Raw genomic sequence first — 21,244 nt, 5'->3', positions numbered from 1 at the left:
ATTCTACTAGTGGTAGACAGTATTCCCACTTTCTTGGCTAATGCATCACATACATTCTCAGTATGTCTTCCAAAATTCTATTTAATATATTTTTTTGACCATCGATCTGAGGATGATAAGTTGTGCTAAAGACTAGCTAGGTTCCAAAACCAACAAACATTGACTTCCAAAATTTCAAAGTAAACTTGGCATCTCTTTCTAATATTATCTTTTTAGGTACTCCATGCAACCTAATTATCTCTCTCATGAAGATATAGACTATATATATTTGTCTATGAGTAGAATTAACAACTATAAAGTGAGTCGCCTTGCTCAACTTATCCACTACCACCATGATAACATCATGTTGTCTATATGTCTTGGGAAATATTGTACTGAATTCTATGGATATGACCTCCCATTTCCATTCTAGAATTGGAATTTGTTATAACAGTCTAGTTGTATGCATGTACTCCACTTCACATGTTGACATTCCAAACATTTTGCGAGGTATTCTAAAAAATGTTTCTTCATTCCTAACCAAAAATATGTCCTTTTCATGGTGGTAATCATCTTTCAATATCTAGGATGACCTGAGTAAGGTATTTTATGGAATTCATCCATGATAAGCTTCCTTAAATACTTGACATTGGGCACATATTTCCTATTCTTGAATATTAGTATTCCATCATCATTGAGCTCGGAACTTTTTCTTATTAATCCATCTGGTTGTTATTGGCAACACTTCTTCACATATTAGTAATGTTCATCATTTATCATCCCTTCTTTAATCCTCTCCTTGATTTCAAATGAGCTAATCCTTATGGATGCTAGATGAACCTCTTGCAAACTTCTATTGAGTGAATTTGACACCTTATTCTCTTTTCCTTTGATGTGCTAAATTTTAAAATCAAATTCATTGATCAAAGCCAACCGCCTAGCATGTATGACATTCATCCTGGACTAGTAAAACAAGTATTTCATACCACCATAATAAATCATCAACACAAACCTCCTTCCTAGTAGGTAATGCCTCCATTTTTTTAATTCATGCACAATGAATCCCAACCACAAGTCATGAGTGACATAATTCCTTTCATGCTCATTAAAATTCCTATATTCATAGCATATTGCATGCCCTTCTTAAATCGTGACTCCACAAAGTCCCTCCTTACAAGCATTAATACAAACTACAAAATCCTTTTCAGGGTCAGTTATTCTCAAGATAGGTGCACAAGTGAGTAAAATTTTTAGTTATTCAAAACTAGCCACACATTCAGGTGCCCACTGAAACTCCACTCCTTTTCTTTGTAAGGCAGTGATGGGATGCCCAATCTTTGAGAAGTTTTGAATGAATCTTTGATAGTAACCAACCAACCCCATAAATGATCTGACCTCTATCATATCCGAGGCATGGGCCATTCCATTATCACTTTGATATTTTATGGATCCATAACCACTACTTTTAAGATTACATGACCCAAATAGTGAACCTAAGTTTGAAAGAACTCACACTTGTTGAGTTTGGAATACAATTTATGCTCTCTGAGAAGTTGTAGAACAACTCTCAGGTGTTCCTCATGCTCCTTTTCATTCTTTGAATACACCAGGATGTCATCCAAAAACACCAGTACAAATCTATCCAAGTATGGTCTGAACACATTATTCATCAGGAACATAAAGGTTGTTGAAGCATTTGTAAGCCCAAATGGTAATACTATAAACTCATAGTGACCATACCTTGTCCTAAATGCAATCTTCTGAATGTCCTCCTATTTGATTTTGACCTGATGGTAACCAGTCCTTAAATCGATTTTGAAAAATACAATATCCCCTCTCAATTGGTTGAATAGATCGTCAATTATGGGCAATGGGTACTTATTTTTCATAGTGGCTTTATTTAGCTACTGGTAATCTATGCACATACACAGTGTTTTGTCTTTCTTTTTGACAAATAGTGTTAGGTCTCCCCATGATGAAACATTAGGTTGTATGTATCCCTTCTCCATCAATTGCGGCTTTCCCTCCACAAGTTCATGGGTGCTCATATGATAGGGGGCTTTCATTGTTGATGTTGTTTTCAAAATCAGTTCAATTGTGAATTCAATGTCTCTGCTAGGTTGAAGTCCTAACAATTCATCTAGGAACACGTTGATATACTTATTTAATATTGGGAAATTTGCAATGGGATCTACGCTAGTTTTTTTATCCTATGTGATTTGGATGGCATAAAGGGCACAGCATTTTTCTGTTTCACTACTTTAATTGTTGATGTAGGAGCATGCAACTTGGAGGAAAAAATCTTCAAACTTATTCCAAAAATAAAAATAAAAAAATAAAAAAATCTACAGGCAAAGGAGTGGGGTCCTTTAGCCATCAATTTCCATGTTTTTCTAGTTTAGGATAAGGATAGAATTTAAGAATAAGATCATGTTGTAATAATCGCTTTATGGATAAGCTATAGTAAGCTTTATGGATAATTGCTTTAATCGCTCTATGTAATTGGCATGCTTTTGTAAAGGGATAAGGACCAAGAGGGCTTTATCTATTATTTTAAAAAGGAAATAACGAGACTTCTCTAAGTTAGTCGATCCTGTATGCATTGTGACTTTCAAAGAACTCTCTCTGTGCATTTGAACTAACGGTTCTCTATTAATTGGTATTTGCATGTGTATTTGGTGGCGATTCTTTTCTTCTGAACCTTGTTAATGGTGATTCGACATTGTTTCCCTATTAATACTTGATTTAAGCTTGTTGGTATGGTTTTTCCCTTATATCGGCACGCTTGTTTTCCTTATAAGCATTGTTGAGTTCCGCAAGCGAAAACTCTGTTTACACAGGAAACCCGTGAAAATACTTAGTCTGAATGAAGTTCTGGACGTAAAATATTATTAAATCTGGCTCATACCCATATCGGGTCTGAACCATTTTCGCATCGCAAAACCACAAGTGGAGCGAAAAGGACATTCGGAACCGCTGAAGTCCGAAACTCCGATAGCTCGGACCCGAAATGCTGTGGAGTAGGGTGGATAAGTTATCGGGTCCGCGAGGCTTATAGCATCGCAAGATCAAAGTGGGAGGAGCCAAGCCTTTAGAATATTGGAGTCACCGATTGCGATCTCTGATAACACTACGTGTTATCGCATCGAAGAAAGGAGCGTTGGAAGGGTCGATAGTAACCATCGATAGTCAATTATTTGGGTATAACGCTTTTCTTTGAAGTCTTGCGCCGATAGTGTAATTCTTCGGAATCAACACTATAGTGGTTTTAAAGTGCCGATAGCGTTATTCCATTCCTTTGGAAAAAAAGCCCATTGTCTGTGTATTTTGAGTTTAAAACGTAGTTACCTCATTTTAAAGCAACGATAGTGTATTTTTATAATTCCTATGGAATTATAGTTCCGAAGGAGGAAACCAGGCCTATGGTATGATTTGTGCCGATAACGAGGTTGGGGTGATCGAAAGGGAAAACTCATGAAAAAATCAGTCTAACAATAGATGACTGATACACCATTTGAAGTAGAAGGAGAAATTCAGCTAGAGCTAGAAGAAATTATATCAAGTTTCGACTGTTTGTCTATATCACCTGGACCCAGGCCACCATTAGTGGTATCAGAGCCACCAGCTGACACTGAATTGAATCTTAGAAGCAGGAGAAGGAAAGTTAATATGGATTTCAGAGTTGGAAGAGGACGAGGACGTGGTGGAAGAGGACAGCCTGTTGCAAATGTTGAAGTGATGGAAGCTGTGCAACAGATGCAAGCTAGATTGGATGCATTAACAATAGGAAGAAATATAGATGATGGAGATGTTAGTGAGCCTGAGGTTGAAGCTGCAGAGGAGGAAGTTGTAGTAGTTACTCCTGAGATGAGATTCTTCCAGTCAGTGTTGAGATCCACAGCTAGGCCAAAGACTGAGATTTCAATATATGAAGGAGGACTGAATCCAGAAGAATTGATAGACTGGATTAATGGCATGGAGAAATTCTTCGACTATGAAGAAACAGAAGATGAGAAGAAAGTAAAGTTTGTTGTCACCAAGCTAAAAGGCCATGCAGTGCTTTGGTGGGATGGTGTGCAGGCAGAAAGGAAGAGACTTGGCAAGCAACCAATCAAAAATTGGAGTAGGATGGTAGCAAAGCTAAGAGGTAAGTTTCTACCAAGTAATTATCAGCAAACCTTGTTCAGACAGATGCAAAATCTTAGACAGAGGTCTTTGACAGTGAAAGAATACATAGAGGAATTATACAAGGTAAGCATAAGAGTTGGAGAAGCTCATGATACAGATGAGAAGGTATCCAAATATGTGAATGGTCTTAGGATGGACATTCAAGATGAGATAAGTATATTGTCTCCTAAAACAGTAGAAGAATCTCATCAGATGGCACTGAAAGCTGAAGAAAAACTCATGAGGAAGCAGTCTGCCAGAGGGAGAGGTACTTTTCGAGGAAGGGGAAGTCAAGGTGGTAGAGGAAGATCTACAACACCTAAAGATGGAGCTAGCAGCAGCTCAACCCAGCATGCACCCACAAGAGGTGATGCAAGAGGCAGATGGAGTTTTTCTAGAGGAAGAGGAGGTAGAGGAAGAGGAAGAGAAATAAGATGTTACAGATGTAACAAACCGGGACACAGAGCTTTTGAGTGCCTAGAGAAAGCAGAAAAAAAAAAAAAATAATAATAATAATAAAATAAAATAAAATAAATAAATAAATAAATAAATTAGAGGAATGCCATTGTTGCTCAAGCTGAGGGAGAAGAAACAACAACAACAGCGACAGAAGAAGAAATTATACCAGAGAGAGGAGAATATTTGGTAGTTAATAAAGTTTTTCTCAAGCCAACAAAGGAGATAGTTGAACCATCACAAAGGAATACTTTGTTCAGAACAGTGTGTGAGGTTCAAGGGAAATGCTGTCAGATGATCATTGATAGTGGCAGGACTGATAATTTGGTCTCTACAGAAGTGGTGGAGAAATTGAAGCTGAAGACAATGAAACATCCAACACCTTACAAGGTGTCATGGTTACAAAAGGGACATAAACTGTTAGTGAATGAACAGTGTGAAGTGGAGTTTCAGTTGGGCAAGTATAAAGATCAAATTGTATGTGATGTGATGCCAATGGATGTGTGTCACATATTGCTTGGAAGATCTTGGCAATATGACAGAGGAGCCATGCATGATGGGAAAAGAAACACCTACAAGTTTGAAAAGGACGGTGTAAATCATACGTTGCTACCTCTGCAAGAAGAAGATGCATCAAGAAAGAAGACTAATCCAAAAACTCTGTTACTAGGAGGAAAAGAATACTTGAAGCAAATTGAAGAGAATGAGGTATATTTTGCTATAATTTGCAAGCCCAAGGTAATAATGACTTCTACTAAAGTTTTTGAATTACCCATTGAAATTCAAGAAATGTTGGAGAAATATTGTGATATTATTGTCGATGATTTTCCTAATGAGTTACCACCCATTAGAAGAATGAGCCATCATATATATTTGATTCTTGGAGCAAGTCTACCTAACAAAGCAGCTTACATAATGACTCCTACAGAAAATGAAGAGGTTAGGAAGAAGGTGCAAGAATTGCTTGACAAAGGGCTGATCAGAGAAAGCTTGAGTCCTTGTGCAGTACCAACAGTGTTGAGTCCAAAAAAAATGGAGGCTGGAGAATGTGTACAGATTCAAGAGCCATCAATAAAATTACAATCAGGTATAGATTTCCTTTACCTAGAATTGAAGATTTAATGGATTTCTTGAGTGGAGGAAAGTATTTTTCAAAACTAGATCTTAAAAGTGGGTATCATCAGATAAGGATAAGAGAAGGGGATGAGTGGAAAACCACTTTTAAGACAAATGAGGGATTGTATGAGTGGAGAGTAATGCCTTTTGGGTTGCCAAATGCACCAAGTATGTTTATGAGACTCATGAATGAAGTTATTAAAGAGTTCATTGGTAAATTTGTAATAGTATATTTGGACGATATATTAGTTTACAGCAGATCCAAAGAGGAGCACATGAGACATCTGCATTATGTTTTACAAAGGCTACAACAGGAGAAATTATTGTTGAATTTGAAGAAGTGTTCATTCATGAAAGAAGAGCTAGTGTACTTGGGTTTTGTTATTTCTGCTGAAGGACTGAAGATGGATCCAGAGAAGATCAAGGCAATCATGGAGTGGCCTTCACCTAAAAGTGTCTTTGAGGTAAGAAGTTTTCATGTTCTTGCTAGTTTTTATAGAAAATTCATAAATAATTTTAGTAAGATCAATGCACCTATTATTGAGACCATAAAGAAGGATAAACAACCATTTAGGACTGCTCAAGTACAAAAGAATCTCCAGCTATTGAAGAAGAAGATCACTGAAAAGCCTATTTTGGTTCTACCTGATTTTAGTAAATCTTTCCAAGTGAAGTGTGATGCCAGCAAAGAAGCTATTGGAGGTGTCTTAAGTCAGGAAGACAGACCTATAGATTATTTTAGTGAAAAGCTGAATGATTCAAAGAAGTATTCTTTTACGATAAGGAGTTCTATGCAGTTATGTAGTCATTGAAGAAATGGAGGCATTATCTAATGTCAAAGGAGTTCATAATTTATTCAGATAATCATGCACTATAGTATATTATTTAGCAGCCAAATCTTAACCAGAAACATGCCAAATGGCTAGAGTATCTTCAAGGTTTCCATTTTGTCTTGAAGCATATAAATGGTCAATCAAACAAAGTTGCAGATGCCTTAAGTAGGAGAAGTGTATTACTTCAAGAGAGTCAAATACAAGTGTTGGGTTTTGATTTTCTTAAAGAATTGTATGAAACAGATCCAGATTTTAAGGAGGCATTTGAAGCTTGTAAAAATCATGTTTTGGTGGATAGGAGTAAATGGTTGGATTACTTCTTACAAGATGGACTGTTGTTTAAGAGAAATCAGCTATGCATACCAAACTGTTCTATGAGGGAGAACTTAATCAAAGAGAAACATAGTGGAGGACTTGCAGGACATTTTGGTGTGCAGAAGACTTATGAGCAGTTAAACAAATTTTATTTCTGGCCGAAAATGAAATATGAAGTGGAGAAGTATGTGAGAACTTGCAAAGTCTGTCAATATGCAAAGGGAAAAAGCCAAAACACAGGTTTGTATGTTCCATTACCAATTCCAGATAGGGCTTTGGATATGGTAAGTATGGATTTTGTTTTAGGCTTACCAAAGACTCAAAGAGGTAATGATTCAATTTTTGTTGTAGTAGACAGATTTTCAAAAATGGCACACTTTATTCCATGTTATAAAACTAGTGATGCTTATCACATTGCTAATTTGTTTTTTAAGGAGGTTGTAAGATTGCATGGGTTGCCTAAGAGTATTGTCTTAGACAGGGATTCCAAATTTGTTGGAAATTTCTGGAGGACACTATGGAAGAAATTGGGAACTAAACTAAGTTTCAGTTCTACCTATCATCCACAAACTGATGGACAGATTGAAGTTGTGAATAGGAGTTTGGGCAATCTTTTGAGGAGTCTTACTGCAGAACATCCAAAACAATGGGATCAAGTGTTGGCACAAGCTGAATATGCATATAATGACTCACCTAATAGGAGTACAGGACAAAGTCCATTCCATATTGTTTATGGAATGCATCCAAGAGGAGTATCTGAGTTAAGAAACTTGGGAAAATAAGAGATGAGAAGTGCAAAGGGTGAAGATTTTGCTTCAGAAATGCAAGCAATACATGAACAAGTGAAACAGAAGCTGCAGGATAGCAACATCAAGTAACCAACTAGAGCAGACATGAGAAGAAGAGAGGTGAACTTTGAAGTTGGAGATATGGTTTTAGCACACCTCAGAAAGGAGAGGTTTCCAAAGAGGGAGTATAACAAATTGAAGTTCAAGAAAATTGGAACGTGCAAAGTATTGAGGAAATTTTCTGCAAATGCCTATGAGATTGAGTTACCCCCTGATGTTGGAATATCACCAATTTTCAATGTTGATGACCTGTACAAGTATGAAGGTGAAACTGCAAGTGATACAAAAAAGGATCAAGAGACCTAAGAGATCAACTGGGTAAAACAGTTACCCACAACAAAGGAATTGTAGCCAAAAAGAATTCTGGACAAGAAGGTGTTTAAGAAGATAAGGGGATGAGAGTACTTCCAGTATTTGGTAAAATGGAAGGATCAGCCAACCACTGAAGCTACTTGGGTTACAGAAGACATGCTACAGAAACTGGACAGTTCTGTAGATGAGCTCATGGACAGGAGCCCATGAAGAATTTTGTCCTTAGGAGTCTGATGTAGGAGCATGCGACTTGGAGGAAAAAATCTTCAAACTTATTCCAAAAAAAAAAAAAATCTACAAGCAAAGGAGTGGGGTCCTTTAGCCATTAATTTCCATGTTTTTCTAGTTTAGGATAAGGATATAATTTAAGAATAAGATCATGTTGTAATAATCGCTTTATGGATAAGTTGTAGTAAGCTTTATGGATAATTTTTTTAATCGATCTATGTAATTGGCATGTTTTTGTAAAGGGATAAGGACCAAGAGAGCTTTATCTATGATTTTAAAAAGGAGATAACAAGACTTCTCTGAGTCAGTCAATCCCAGATGCATTGTGACTTTTGAAGAACTCTCTCTGTGCATTTGAACTGACGGTTCTCTATTAGTTGGTATTTTCATGTGTATTTGGTGGCGATTCTTTTCTTCTGAACCTTGTTAATGGTGATTCAGCATTGTTTCCCTATTAATACTTGATTTAAGCTTGTTGGTATGGTTTTTCCCTTATATCGGCACGCCTGTTTTCCTTATAAGCATTGTTGAGTTCCGCAAGCGGAAACTCTGTTTACACAGGAAACCCGTGAAAATACTTAGTCTGAATGAAGTTCTGGACCTAAAATCTTATTAAATCTGGCTCATATCCGTATTGGGTCTGAACCATTATCGCATCGCAGAACCACAAGTGGAGCAGAAAGGACCTTTGGAACCGTCGAAGTCCGAAACTCTGATAGCTCGGACCCGAAATGATATAGAGCAGGGTGGATAAGTTATCGGGTCCGCGAGGCTTATCGCATCGCAAGATCGGAGTGGGAGGATCCAAGCCTTTAGAATATTGGAGTCGCTGATTGCAATCTCTGATAACACTACGTGTTATCACATCGGAGAAAGGAGCGTTGGAAGGGCCGATATTAACCGCCAATAGTGTTATTTGGGTATAACGCTTTTCTTTGAAGTCTTGCGCCGATAGTGTAATTCTTCGGAATCAACACTATAGTGGTTTTAAAGCGCCGATAGTGTTATTCCGATCCTTTGGAACAAAAGCCCGTCGTCTGTGTATTTTGCATTTAAAACACAGTTTCCTCATTTTAAAACAACGATAGTGTATTTTTATAATTCCTATGGAATTATATTCTGAAGGAGGAAACCAGGCCTATGGTATGATTTGTGTCGATAACGAGGTTGGGGTAATCAAAAGGGAAAACTCATGAAGCAGTCAGTCTAACAATAGATGACTGATACACCATTTGAAGTAGAAGGAGAAATTCAGCCAGAGTTAGAAGAAATTATATCAGGTTTCGACTGTTTGTCCATATCTCCTGCACCCAGGCCACTAATTGCATCACTAAGATCATTCTTAGTGATATCAGCCTCTTAATACCCTGCAGTGTTATTGGGTCGACTTTCTCGCTAAGCCACTCCAGCACTTTGTCATAAAAACCCACATTCACCCTCTGGGATGTCATCCAATCCATACGTATTAGGACATTGTATGATCCCAATGGCGGAAAATTAAATTTGACTGCAGTAGTGATGCCCTCAATTTGTATAGGGCAAGACTCAACCATATTTGTTATCCGTCTCTTTATCCGAGTTACCAACTGAACCAACCATGATTCTTCATGGGTTTTCTTTGGAAATTCACATTTTCCCACAATATTAGGGCTAATATAGCTAAAATTAGATCCCAGGTCAATTAAAATTGAGATTGGTGATTTTTTTACCATACCTTCCATTTGAATGATTGTTGCTTGCTAGTCTTCCTGCCTATTATCCAATGCAACATATATCCTGGGGATGCTCTAGGCCACATCATTCATAGTTGTTGCCTCTTGTATGCTATATAACGTCTTGCCAGTATTCTATAATATAGGACAATTTCTTGCAGATGGTTCTCTCCACATTCTCTGCATTGTATGCTCCCTTTCCTGAATCCTTCACCTTGTTCATTCACTAATTTATGAAGTGTATTTTTGTTTATTGTGGAATTTTACTAATGTTCACTTTTGGTGAGGTTATTAAGATTTCCACCCTTTTCCCTTTGCTCATATCATGGGGTTCTTTGTCCTCCTCCTTTTCCTTTCTTCTTCCATTCAGCCAGCACCTCGGCCTTATACTTAGATTAGTCATAGCAATGCTTCGCATTTTGAATAACCTCCTCTAGAGTGTTAGGTTCATCGAATTCTATTTTGTCTCAGTATGCTTGTCGTAACCCACTGACATATCTCTGGATCATAGTCTTCTCATCCTTGATGTAAGGTACAAACCTTAGTAGTTCCAAGAATTTGTTAGTATACTCCTGACGTGTCATCTACCCTATCTTGTGTTCATATAATTCCTTGGCTCTACTGTCATAATATTTCTCGGATAGGTACTTTGCTCAGAAGTACTTTTCAAACTTCCTCCATGTCAACTCCTTCTCCTTAATTCCTTTGATGCTCTTGAAATATTCCCACCATATATCATATTTTCCCTTTAATTTGAAGACAACTACCCTGGCCTTAATATTCTTAGAATAATCATGCAATCTAAAGTACTTATTTATTCCCAAGAGCCAAGCCTCTGCATCTTCTTCTTTCTTTACTTCTCCATCAAAGGTAGAGGGTTTTTCTTTCTTGAATTCTTTTTGCATGGGAACCCTCTTGCTTTTCCCTTGATTATAATATCTTCTATCTGCACTTTCTGATTATCTGTCACTAATGCTTCATTCTCTTTTTGGTGTGTTGAACAAAATTGTTCCCTCTTCTACATGTCTATGCCTCTTTCTTGATTGGTTATCTTATGCCTTCTTGTTATCCAACTCATGCTTTTGGATCTCTAGTGAACTATTTTTAGGCCTATACTTATCATGATGGCTAGTACCAATCCCTTGTTGCCTCTGTCTTTGCAAGTCTAACATACTGCAATATTATGTCATTCACTTTTTCTTTCTCTCTAACAATATTTTCATTATCTTCCTTACAACTTCTTATTTTAGCTCTTAGGCTTCGAAGAGTGTCCATCAATTCAAGATCTTTCTCTTCTTTCATATTCCAATTGACTCTTCTTTGGGGCCTTGTTGGGTTAAGTTAATACACCGTACTGTTCAAATCTGCTTCTTAGTCTTTCTCTTTCTTAATGTATCTTGATGCATGTTAATCTTCTTTTACACACGCATATATGTTAGCCAATCAGAAAGGAAAAGAATAATAGTGCAAATTCTCATTACCTTGGTATATATCGATCTAAAACAACAAATTTTGGTTATCAGATAAATAATATTCTATCAATAGTTCCATGAAACCATCCATTTCAGTAATTTGTGTTCTCAAAATCATCACACATTTGTCAGCAAAATGGAAATATAATAGATCAAGCATATCAATCATTCATCTAGAGTATACATGTGATATTTTTCAAGTCCAATGCTTGAACCTAGAGCTTTGATACCACTTTCTAACATATCCCCCTACAACCCATAGTTCCCACTAGGGTAGAAAGAGGGAAATTACTAAGCTGACACGAACTCCAAGATTCTAGTTATGGAAATGGGATCTAAAATTTTTGATATTTTCCACCTTCCTCAAAACTTAAAATGGATAGCATTGTTACATTCGTCTCATCAAGACCTTTCCAATGATACAAAATTTTCTTGATCCGCCTCCCACATCAAAAGATATATCCATTTTAAGATGTTTCTTGTTAACTTTTTCCAAGTCATACTAGCCTACCACATGGCACTCACTTGTCCCCCATGTGGCACCCACATGTCCGACACATGGCTATTTAAATTAATGCCATGTCATTTCCCACATGGAAACTACTAACCCGTTCATGATGGTGTCATGTCACACATTTTCCATTGCTCATTGGACATATGTGCATATATAAATAATATAAGGGTGAACCCTCCTTCCAGAGACATATGTCATGCAGGCGCCCTATTCCACCTCACCCCAGAAATAAAATCATAGGGATTTCCTTTGCAATCCCCCATTGGAACCACTGGTAAAGAATCGTCAAGGTTACATGGACCCTTTTTTGAACCCTCTTCCACATGTCCCATCACCATTTGTTGTGGTCGGGCACTCAGGCTCCACCCTGCCACATCGTCACGAACTTATCCCTTGATGATGCATTCAAACCATCGGGGTGAACTGGCCTCCTTTTAAAAACTCTGGGGTGGCATGGATGAATGAGAAGGGCCCTCCCTACTCCAACGCAGTGTAACACTGGCCCACCATGCCACGTACTCCCTGAAACAAAATCCTAGGACATTTGTACCCAGCACCATAGGATATTGTCGAGGAATAAACATTGAGGTAACGTCATAGATTTAAATTTCCAAGATGACATCACAGGTTCTAAACATCGAGTTCATCTAACAATGAAAACTCTATAAGGTAAATCAACAACTCTAAAACCACATTTCTCTCGCCTTTGGTCATGGCGCCTAGACACATGGGTGTATGAAGCTTAAGGCCTAATTTCCTCTGGGGCTTAGGGTTTCCAACTCCTGCACGTTCAACAAAGTTCAAAGCTTTTATAAGAATAAATAACCGAGCCTTTTCCTAGGGCCTCCAAAGCCACAACATATGTGAATGTTTTGGTGGCCTAACTAGCTATCCTTCTTGAGCTTTTGTGAAGACTCGACCCGACCCTTATTCTTGTATGCAAGGGTATACACACATGAATAAGCGCATATATTTATATATATGCCCTACATTATCCCTTCTTATCTTTTACACAATCTAGGCCCATCATGTCATCATTACGATATATATATATATATATATATATATATATATATATATATATATATATATATATATATATATATAACCAAGGCTATCCCTCCTAAACTTGCAAATTATAAAATAAGGCCCGATGGCCAAACCATTTTAATATAGGAATTCAATTTCCTTTTAACAGAGATTTTTTTTTGTTTCCATGCATAGGTATTTAGACTAATCTATAGTCCTAGGGTAGACATAGGAATAAACCCATTCCTTAGGAAAATAATCAGGAAATGAGCCTCTCGTTCCCACATAAGAAAGAGAGTGTTCCATGCTAAGACTTGGAACCATCTATCAACCATAAAACCCAAAACACACTCTATATACATTGAATAGAAAACTTTAGGCATTTAGCTTATAGATTCATGATAGAAATTCATAAAAAGATTAATAAGTTCATGCACCTAAATTACATAGAAATGCAACATCATTTAGAGCTACATACCAAATTACCCAAAGAAATGCTTCAATTCCACAACTCTCCGCTAAATACATGCAATTAGAATAAAGCCAATGGCCAAAATGAAGGTGGGACTTCAATTTTCTACAAAAACTTAGACTCGTTGCATCCAGATTTATAGTAGTCACCCCCAAGTCAGATCCACGATCTAAGGGGAATTTATTTTTAGCAGATTTAGCAAGAAGCCATATTCAGTCCACAGAGGATGGGAAATACACATGGCATTGGGTGGTTTGTCAACTAGTCAAGAATAGTAGAATTCACAACAATGGGTGGTTTACCATTTGTGTCAAGCACTCTAAGAGTGGTTTATCAACCCACAACAAGCACCCTAGGTGGCTTATCATCTCTCTCTCAGCAACGACCCGTATGCATGTTGTTTATCAACGCTATCTAGCAACCTGATTGGTTTCTCAGCTAGTCCTTGGCAAACACTCATTCCGATTTCCTCTTAATCCTCTTGCACTTTGGTCACAACTTTCCCTTTAAGGGAATCCCATTCCCTCAACTCATAGCTCTTTCCATCTTTCCTCATGAACTTCACCAACAGGTGGTCCAACCCCCACATTGTTGTGCATTTTCCTTTTTATTATTTCCTCAAGGGGCCTCTTCATGTTCCTATTGGACTCTTCCTCTTCTTTTTCTTATTGTTTGCACCATAAAATTAATTAACGGTGCCATCCAACCCCATACACACCCCACATGGGTACATATTTCATGTTGCCTCTTAGATCATGGATCTGTTGTCCCGCCCTTCAGGCCATTACATAAAAATGCATTATTTTATTATATCAGGTATCATTACATTACAAAAACCAAGGGGAAAGCATACCAAGGGTGTCATAGTATGACCTCCTCCTGGAAAATATGACCTCTACTATGAATCTTGGCCTCTCTTAGAGAAACATTGACCCTCCTAGAATCCTCACAACCTCAATAACTCGACCTTCCTATCTGCAGAAGAAATCTTGGAGAGTTCCTCCCCTGGATCTCAGAAACTAGAAGAACACTGACGAAAGAAAACCCTGAAAAAATATTCATTGCTTCAACTGCTATTGAAACCCTCGCTGTGTTAAACCGCAATCACAATGATCATTCATCTCCAAGGCTACCCATCAATTTCCTTTATAATCTCTCATTAATAAATCAACTGCCAAGATCTAGATTTGAAATGATCTAATCGATGGCTAATATCACTTAGAAAATTTTCTAGAAGTCTCTAGAGGAAAATTGACCATGTCTCAATTATTACTAACTAATTAATATATTTCCCTAAGTTAAAATTTAAGAAAATAATTAGAACTAATTAATTGATGTAATTAAGATTTTTCCATTCAAAATAATAACTTGAGCTTGGAGATATTTTCTGCTCTTGTGTTCTTAGCCTAACTAACACCACTCGAGGCTAGAACACCTATCTGAGCTATATCAACCAACATTCAACACCCACAATGTTCTTGCACTTGACCCTATATCATTTACTTTCATGGGATGATGAACCTGGACCAGCATCCGCCCAACTGGCTTAGTAACGATCATAGAGGAAAGCAGTTGATCCAAGGCCCAGATGAGGCTTGTCTCGTACCTTGAGACATGAGAGGGTTAGCACCATCTTCAATGCCCTCAACATTGCAACAAAGTGAGGCGTATTGACCACAGGGAGACCCATGAAACCCATTTTGTGCCCCAAACCCAAAACTAGGGTCCACATGATGTTTATGATATAGATCTAGGGGCCAACCCCTAGAATGTGATTTTAGAGGGCCTCTACACTTGCTAAGGCACCTATTTCCCTCAATGCTTGCCCTAAGCAAGCCTACACTAGCATGACATCATCATTTCGGTTTCCACATGTGGAGTTTTAGTTAATTTTTGAAAGGCTACTAGGTCATCTTGTGACCTAGACCATTTTTATATTTAGAGAGGCATCTAGGCTAAATATGCATTTGCATGCCTCATATAAATTTAGAAACATGTCATTGTGATCTATCATCATCACACCTCTTTGATTTTCAGCCTAGTTAGTTGAATTCGGATTTGTCCTCTTGTGGATGATTTGGATGCATTTTAATATTTGGAGATGATTTTACTTATCTTTGGAGCTATTCTTTAGTCAAATGGATGGAAATATTGCATGTTATCTTGTAAGTGCACCTAATTGTTGAAAATTTATTTCTTTATGTATAATGTATGGAATAATTGATTCTAGGTTATGCTAAATTGTGCCATAATTTGTTGAATATTAATTGAATTGCTATCTAGATGATTATGGCATGCATTACTCATGCATAGCATGTCATGAATTGTCATAGGTAAATGCTTGAAACCTTATTGTTGGGACATCAAATTTCAACCTTCTTGGAAACTTATTGGCTAACATATTTCATCCTAGATGCCATTCTCCCAAGGGACAAGTGACTGGTCCAATTGGTGATCATTTACCTTTCTTATCCATTTTCTCTCTCCCTTGAATTTCAACCCCTTTAAAGCCAAGATGGTAAATTAGGGCTTAGTGAAAATCCATAGGAAAGGCGGGTTTTGAGGATTGGAGAGCCTAAACATCAAGAGGATAGTACTTTCCATAAAATATATCCTTTTGGTGGGCATCCACTTTAATTTCATCCCTAAATTCTCTTTCCCTGGTTGTTTTCCCTAAGAGGGAAACCCTAGTTTTTTATTCCTTCAACTTGGGGGCTTCTTGAAGGTTTCATGAGCCTTGGACTTGCTAATACGCATTCTTGGAAACATTTTCTCATAGCCTTGACCTTTTGTTACTCCAACTCTCAAACCATCAACCAAACCCTAGGTCTTGTGCCTCATCAAATAGGCCTCTACCAAGAAAGTGAATTTCCTCCCATTAGATCCTTAAACCTAAATTGTACCTTTCTTGTAGAAAGATTTATTGTGTCACCTTATATCCTAAACTTGGAATATCAATTAGGTGGCCTTCTCACATACTAGGACACATCCCATCAATGAAAATACATAAAGAAGGGGGTTTGGTTGTGGTGATAGTGGGTCATTACCTTATTGTTATCTCTTAGTCTAGTTTATGCCTTGTAGGGTTTCCCTCTCCAAAGCTTGCTAGATTTTGCGGCAACATTTTTGGTGTCATTGCCAGGGAGGAAGTGAGTTTAACTTTCCCCTAGATTGAAGCATCTAAGCTTCTCCCCATTTAAAGAGGTGGTCTCTTTGACGACAAGATAGATCCTCTGGTGACTCCTAAAAAAACTAGTTCCTAATCTCCAAAGAATACTCCTAAAAGAACCATAACTCCAAGAACTAGAGCTTCTACTAGGAGGGGTGAAGTTAGCTTTTTTCCTACAAGACAACATACCCCTGCAACTAGGCATTTGTTCCCTAATAATAATACCAATCTTAACCATAATCCCAATCGCGTTATCGCGATGGCTAAGATATGGAATCTTGCATCCTTCAAGCCTTTGAACTTTAGTGCCTTCCTGAGGGATCCTGTTATGAAACCAGCTCACAAAAAGATAGAAAAAATAGATGAATGCCTTAGAATTCAACATCTTCGAGGGGGCAACCTCCTTTACATTACATAAATGAACAATTCTTTTGATGATACAAATGACAAAACCTCCTTTCTATATATAGGAGTCTAAGGGGTCACAATATAACCAAGCCGACCTAACAATAATAATATAAAGGCACAAAAATAACAATAGAGGGATTCTATGGGGCACAGTAATAACAATATGGGGACAATATGGGCACAACAATATTAATAAGGGATACAACTACAATAGTAATGGGGTAATCACTAATATTATAGGGACCTAACATGCCCCTCTCCTTCAAAAAAAGTGTTGTCCTGATCCAGGTGGATGTTGGTGGCCACCCACCTATCCCATTTGGACCCCCACAACTGTTTCTTTCAGCTTTTTAAGTTTCCTAAATTGTAGCACAGTTTACTATTTTTAGTAGTTTTTCGGGTCCTGAACTTCCGGAGCCGTTTTGAGGCCTTAATCGGATAGATCTTTCTAATGAGCTATCGTACGCGTCAAACGGAGATTGTATGCCAAAGTTACGACCCCGAGAAATTGATGTACCAATTTACCCAAACGGGGCCCACAATTTGGCATTTCATCTTCTAGGGTTAGGTTTCGGGATGTGAAGGGTTTTTCCATTTGTTTCTCAACAATAAATAGGCCTTCGAGCCTCATTGTAACACAGTTTTTAGAACAGTTCAGAGGCATGTAGCCGCCACATCTCTTCTCAGAGATAAGCTACCATCGCCCTAGCTGGTTTATTTCCATTTCTGGTTGTAAGCATATTTCAGTATTTTCCATTAATGAAATGAAGTATTATTTCCGTTGCATCTGTGTGTTTATGGTTCTTTGTAATTTGTTGCATTCCTGTTTAAATTCGGATCAGTGGTATCAGAGCGGTCTGCTTTTTCTCTGTTTTTCTTTGCATGTCCCCAACGAGGTCGAGATATAAGGCGTTAGGGCTTGAACTGGTCGAACCTTTGCAAGACCAGCCTCGCAAATCCCGACGACCTCCCATGGCAGATGAGAAGAAAGACGAGGGGGCAGGAGATCCTATCAAAATCTTGCTCGAAGAAGTGCTCGAGCGGCAAAGGAATGCGATGATGGATAGCTTTGTGCAGATCCTTCAGCGGCTACCCAGAGGCGACGCATCAGCTTCCAACAGTGACTCTGGAAATGCCACACCCTTCAAGGTACAAGTTAATTTTGAAATCCCTATCTTCAAGGGTCAAATAGACACAGATGTCATCAATAAATGGTTAAATTTGCTAGAGGGTTATTTTTCTGTTCATGAATTTTCGAGTCGAGAAAAGATTGTTTTCGCTTTTCTCAAAGCAGCCCCCCACGTCAAGGACTGGTGGGAAACCTACTGCGAGCAGAAGGATGAAAGTACAGGCTCACTATTTTCAGCCGCACCCACTTGGAATGACTTTCGGGATGCCATCAAGGAGCAGTACTACCCTGTCGGAAGCTATGAGGACAAATACATCAAATGGACCACACTGCGGCAAGGACGAGACCAAGATGTGCCGGAGTTCACAAACATTTTTCATACCCTTCGCACACAGTTGGGTATCAAAGATTCTGAGCTGCATCTGGTACTCAAATACTGTGGCTGTCTGCATAGATACATCCAAGAAGAGATGGTGTTCTTGAACATCTCCTTGCTTGGCACGACGTACCGATACGCTGTCAAAATCGAGCAAAAGTTCAAAAAGAAGAAGCGAGACTTTAAATCTGCAAATCCGAAGCCCAAAGGACAAAGCCAAGGTGGGGTGACCCAAGACAACCCATCGAAGACGCAAGAAAAGAACAACACCATGAAGCCGAAGAAGGACACAGGGAAGTGGTGTGAGTTCCACAAGAGTCCCACTCATAACACAAGTGAGTGTCAGACCAAGCAGTTGCTGGTGGCTGAGTTGAAGGCTTCCGAATCAGATGCATGTTCCGACCCTGAGCCAGAACCTGACAAGGGGAATGGCAAAGGGAAGCAAATCATTGATGTGGATCCCAGCGCCACTGTTGCCACTGCGAAGATCTAGAAGAATGAACATGCAGATCCAGAAGAGGGGGAGCATCTTTTCCACTCACAGATGTGGGTGAAGGGTTTGCCGCTGCAATTCATTGTCGACAGTGGCAGCCAAAAGAACCTCATTTCAGCAGAAGACGTGAAGCGGTTGGGCCTACCGACTACACCGCACCCGCAGCCGTACAGTATCGGGTGGCTTCACAAAGGACGAGATCTGAAAGTTCGCCAGCAGTGCCGCCTTCCCTACAGCATCAAACCCTTCACAGACGAGGTATTGTGTGATGTTACACGTCTGGATGTTTGTGATGTATTATTAGGCCAGCCATACTTGTGGAGGCGACATGCTGTGTATGAGTCCAGGCCTCGTGCTGTCATTATTTCTTTGAATAATTCATTTTACAGGATACCAGAGGTAGCCCCACCTACCGCCACATCTTTGATCACCGCTAAGAAAGGCAGTGAGCTCATCTCACAGACTAGGAAATTCATCTGTCTAGTTCACTCCCAAAATAAGGGGAAGATCGTTGCTACATCCATGACCCCTGCAAAGGGTTCCTCCAAGCAGCAGTAGCAGCAAAGGGATACGGTCATGACAAAACACAGGAACAACTTCTCCTCACCCACATGGGTACCACACAAGTTTCAAGTGGGCAACAAAGTCTGGTTGCATCGATAGAAAGAACGCCTTACCAGAACCCATCAGAAGCTCAGACCACTCCGACATGGTCCTTACAGCAGTACCAAGGCTATGGGGAACAATGCTTTGAAGCACATCATTCCTCCATTCCTTCGCTTGCACCAAATGTTCAATGTGGACCATCGTCGACTATGCTTCCCACCATCACTGGACACATCAGAGATTGCAGGACAAGTTCAGCAGATGGAGGAACTCAACGCAATGGGGACCATTGCTTCCTAAGGGGGGAGGAATGATCCAGGTGGATGTTGGTGGCCACCCGCCTATCCCATTTGGACCCCCACAACTGTCTCTTTCAGCTTTTTCAGTTTCCTAAATTGTAGCACAGTTTACTATTTTTAGTCGTTTTTCGGGTCCTGAACTTCCGGAGCCGTTTTGAGGCCTTAAACGACGTTTTTTTGGGAATTTGGGGCAACATAGGTCTTTTTAACGAGCCCAAAGTGGTAGTACTCGGATAGATCTTTCTAACGAGCTATCGTACGCGTCAAACGGAAATCGTATGCCAATGTTACGACCCCGGGAAATTGATGTACCAATTTACCCAAACGGGGCCCACAATTTGGCGTTTCATCTTCTAGGGTTAGGTTTCGGGATGTGAAGGGTTTTTCCATTATTTCTCAACAATAAATAGGCCTTCGAGCCTCATTGTAACACAGTTTTTAGAACAGTTCAGAGGCATGTAGTTGCCACATCTCTTCTCAGAGATAAGCTACCATCGCCCTAACTGGTTTATTTCCATTTCTGGTTGTAAGCATATTTCAGTATTTTCCATTAATGAAATGAAGCATTATTTCCGCTGCATCTCTATGTTTATGGTTATTGCATCTCTGTATTTGTGGTTATTGTTGTAAGATCATGTCCTCAATGCTTGAGTAGTTCTGGATGCTTCTGTATAAAATTCTCATCCTCCCATGTGGAATCTTCAGTGTATAAGTTCTTCCACTTGATGAGATACTTCGAAATCGATCGATTTCGTAGCCGTCGAGTTCTTGTTTTTGTGATTGCTTCTAGTTCCAATATAATTTTTCCTTCCTCGTCAAGTTCTGGAAATATTGTTTGAACTGAGAGCTTTTCGCCTATAACCTTCTTTAAACATGAAACATGGGAAACTGGGTGCACTAGAGAAGCTGCAGGAAGCTCCAATTTGTATGCCATAGTACCAATCTTTTGCAACACCTTGTACGGACCATAATACTTTGGTGATAATTTATTATCCTTCTTAGCTTGCTTAAGGGACATTTGTTTATATGGTTGTAGCCATAGAAATACCTAGTCACCTACATCAAAACTTCTTTCGTTGCGATGTTGATCTGCCTGTTGTTTCATTCTATTTTGTGCCAACACGGGGTTATCCTTTAAGAGTTGGAGAACTTGTTGTTGATGCTCAATGTGATGTTCCACTGCTTGAACCTTAGAATTTTCTCTTAAATATGATGTGATGGATGGTGGCTGATATCCATAAAGTGCCATACATGGGGTCATTTTTGTTGCAGTATGGTAGGAAGTGTTATATCGCCATTCAACCAGAGGCA

Source organism: Pinus tabuliformis, chromosome 3_2 (genome assembly GCF_031772625.1).
Source record: "Pinus tabuliformis cultivar Carrire ecotype Pingquan chromosome 3_2, CPIR1, whole genome shotgun sequence".
NCBI classification, from domain to species: domain Eukaryota; kingdom Viridiplantae; phylum Streptophyta; class Pinopsida; order Pinales; family Pinaceae; genus Pinus; species Pinus tabuliformis.
The sequence above is the reverse complement of the archived record's forward strand: the minus strand, read 5'-3'. Positions refer to the sequence as shown.